Source organism: Argiope bruennichi, chromosome 3 (assembly GCF_947563725.1).
Source record: "Argiope bruennichi chromosome 3, qqArgBrue1.1, whole genome shotgun sequence".
Taxonomy (NCBI): Eukaryota; Metazoa; Arthropoda; class Arachnida; order Araneae; family Araneidae; genus Argiope; species Argiope bruennichi.
This window is the reverse complement of record NC_079153.1, coordinates 37,443,422-37,447,816: the sequence shown is the minus strand read 5'-3', so window position 1 is coordinate 37,447,816 and position 4,395 is coordinate 37,443,422.

Here is a 4,395-nt window from a genome sequence, read left to right as displayed (position 1 = left end):
ATATATAACGCACGGAAGTAGATATTTCTTAGCAAATATATAGCACATGAAAGTAGATATATAACATATGAAAGTAGATATTTCTTAGTAGATATATAACGCACGGAAGTAGATATTTCTTAGTAGAAAGTCGATATTCGTCCTCGTGATATTTTTGCAATATATTTCCAAATTCTAAATAATTAAATTGTCTACCTAAAAATATTTTATTCTTTGTCTTTTCTTTTTCACATGCTAATACACTATATTTCATCCTTGCATTGGTTTAATAAAAAGGATTAAAGCAATCAGCACTATCAATAAGCTCTATACGGCAAATGTTAATGTTAAAAAAACAGATTAAATATTCTATTATACACTTCGCAATACTTGTGAACCAGGATATGAATATATAAGTTCAAATAAAGAATAACTAGTAAAAATAATAAAATAATAGTTACACTCTCAAATTCTTGGTACATAAGATGGCTGCGTGAAAAAGGCTTAGTAGAAATTGCTGAATTTAGTTCTGAATCAGATAGGAAAAGAGTTCATCTTACTTAAAATCACCTATTAAACTTTTATAGATTCTTTTATTTTATGAATTCTTTACAATTGTATTCTATATATTTGACAGCATTTAAATTTAGGAATTTCATTAGTCATTGTACTATTAGTAACTTTTAAACAATCAAATTTTGCTGAATTCCTTATGAGAATTTCTGATACTGTTGATTGCGATCTCTCAAAACCTTTTGAAACTTTTACAATTAAATATTTAATAAGTATATACTAATTGATCTTCTGATCAGAGAGACAAATTTATATCAACGAGACTTGACAAAACTTTATTTGTAATTAATTTACTGCTAATAATATAAACATGTTGATCTTGATTTTAATTCCCGTGGAATTTAAAATAAATTAAAAATAAAATATTCTAAGCCGCATCTTTACTATCAATTTTTTCGCATTCATCTTACCTTTCTATTAGTTAAAAACTATTTAATTTAACAATTTTCACTTTACCTCAGAAAAATTCTACATTTCTGTAAAAAGGTGCGTTGTTTAATTGAAATAATTCATTAGAAATTCTACAATTTATTATTGTTTCATAAAAAACTAAGCTCATTCATAATGAATAAGAAATTTAAAGTATTGTAATTATTAAAGAATTCATTAAGATAAATATTAAAGAATTTTAAGAAACGCCACATTCTATGTATGTTAGATCACCAGAAATAGGATGTAATTCTACTTTATATTAAAGTGGTTATTTCTTTAAATAATAATTTTTTTGATATTATTTATTAAATAAAATTCACACAAAGGGTGAAAATTTGAAAATTTTGTCTCTTCAAAACGCGATAAGCGTAGAGCACAAAATTTTATTTTCTTCGATATACATTTATCAAAAAAAAAAATCATTTAACCAAATTTTACAAAAACATATATTTTTATTCTTGGAAAAAATAATTGTTTTAAAGTAATAAATAGAGTAAAAATCATATTCCTTTATGCCTTTTTAGCAATTCATAAAGTAAAGATTTCAACAATTTAATAAAAGTTTGCCTTGTTAAGTATTGTCATAAAATGTCTGCTTGCATAACATTTATGTCGTCTGTTTGTTAACTAATCAGAAAAATTTACAAAGCAGTAAATGCATCTTAACAAACGAATCGCGAAAATATAATAACATTTATTTGATAACATATATTTAAATGCCTTATTTAAACATTCACACTTCCAAATTCTGAGAAATCCAACGAAAATGAAAAGGGAATATACTGTATAAACAGCAACATCCGCTAAAATTCTAAAATCCGTGGAATTAAATAGCTGGAACATAAATTGAGCTTCCTCTGAACCAGGAAAGGTAATTTGTGCGCGCTCCTTAAACAAGCAAATGATGATCGTGACGTAGAGAAAACAGTTTCCATAGCAACGTGCTCCGTCTAGTTCTTAAAACATCCGATACTTCTCTTTAATCAGGAGGCCAGTTTTATTTTATTCCCTAGAGATAATGCATTTTTCTACTGCTACAACCCTTTTAGCTCTCCGAGGAAAATAATGCATTCAGTTGCATATTTCATGTCCTTTTTTTATATTTATTTCCTTTTTTATTTTCTTTTTAATATCTTTTTGCTCTTCTTCAAAATAAAAAAAAAAAATGCTCCTTCGAAATTACTTTGTCTTAAAATGACGCATGCGCATATGGTGAGCTGTGGAAAAAAGGCTCATCATCTAATGCTGAAAGCACGACAATTCTTAGAAACCAGCCAAGATTTTTCATTATTTAAGTGACCACAAATTTCTAGATTTATTTCTAGGAATTATCATCATTTTCTGTTTAACAATTGTAGTTGGTAATGAACTAAAAAAAACTTTTTTTTTTTTTAACACGACTGAAAATAAAAGTTTAAAAAAATTGGAGTCATTTATAACTTTTTTTGGCAATATCTACTACATTCATTAGCTTTCCAAAAAAGTGTTCAACTACAAATAATTACAATCAGAATTTAAATCTTTAGAAGCTTATTTCAAACTCGTTTAGAAAAACTCAGATAAAAAAAATAGCGAGACAGAAACATACAGTAATAACTTAAGACTTAAAAAAAAACTTTTAGATTGATAATAGCTCCAAATGATCTTGATTAGCACATGTTATATCGCATGAAATAATTGGGAAGAATTCAAAATTTCAAATATTTTTTAATGTAAAAGAATTAAATATTCAATTATGCGTCAAGTTAAAATCTTTTTTTCAACTATTTAGTAAAAATTATTCCTCTTTTACACAATTATCGGACAATCAAAGATTAATTTCACTTAAAATTTATTTTATTATTTTATGTAGTCATTTAAATTAATGAAAATTAGATAAAATAGAGATATAGATTAGAAACAAAGCATTTTTAAATTGAAATACATATTTTTAATTTTATCTTCCCGTCTAAACATAAATTTAATGACATTTTTAGCATATATAAAAAATGATGAAATTTTGTTTACATACGTGCTCATAGAAAAAATTTTCATGCCATAGATTTTATATGCTCCTCTTAAAAATTATCTCTGATGCGAAAGAGTGTTTCGAATATTATGAATACTCATGAGTGATTTATATAAATGTTTATATTATATAAATTTTTATATGATTTTATAGATCTTCTATACGCATATGAGTTCAAAAAAATTTTAAATACCATTTCAGGAAAGATATAACTGTAACAGTTATTTGAAATTTATCTTTCACAGAAATCGCTGTTATTAAGCTTTTCTATACCCATCTATGATATGAAATTTTCATGCAAAAGAGCACATTAATATTTAAAGAGTTTTAAACTAATTTTAACGTGAGTATTTTAGTATTTTCCTGTATTTTTCTAAGCAAATATACCAATATTTATAAATTAATATTATTTAGTACCGTCATTTGTGCTGTTTTTTTTAAAAATCACTACATAAGTTATTTACTATTTGCTTATAGTTCTACATCAAAAATAATCCTTTCATTTGGTAAGTTAAGTAAATTTTTGTAATTTCATCCATTCAATTTCATTTCGAAATCTTGTTATTACAGTAACATAAATAAAAGGAATTTTACGTAATAAAATCAACTTTAAATCCTTATATATATTAATGCAATATAGATTGTCTTTGAGAATATTTTAAACCGAAAAAAGCATGAGAGTTTTGGAGTAAAAACTTTGAAAAACGTTTTATATTTAATACAGTTTTACATAATGAATGATTTGCAGTAATATTAAAACAGTTTATTCATTGTTTTAATAATAATCTTGTCTGCTTCATTTCGTCATATAGATATAAATGATAAAATATTTTTATAAAAAATAAATAATGAAAAAGAATTATTTTTACTCTATAAAATACATAAAAATGCAACTTTATATATCATTATATAAGAACCTTAATAAAATAAAGAAAAAAAAATGATTTTATAAAATAAATCTTCTATGACATGATGCTTTTTTAACTGTATTACTTTTCATATAAAAGAGCATATTGTTGCGACATCAACACAACATTTCGTATTGTGTCAACAGTGTTTTTAAAATGTGGCAGATACATTAATTGGTCACAAAAGCAACTTTTGAAGATAATATATATTAAACTGTTATGATATGGTTTTGAAATCAAATGCTATATTGATAATTATTTGATTTTTTTTCTGTTATCTTCCTTAAAACGTTCATCTAGTATCTCCAGTTTTACTTTTGAAATAAAAGAAACTGCAGAAAAATTGGCTTGATTGAAGCATTTAATTTATATTCTTAAAACATTCTTTTTATTTGATATTTACATTTTTGAAGGATAACAAATTTGATTACTTCATTATTAATTTCAAATTAATAACAATTTCTCACATTTCAGAAGTTAAGAACTTTGATTTTG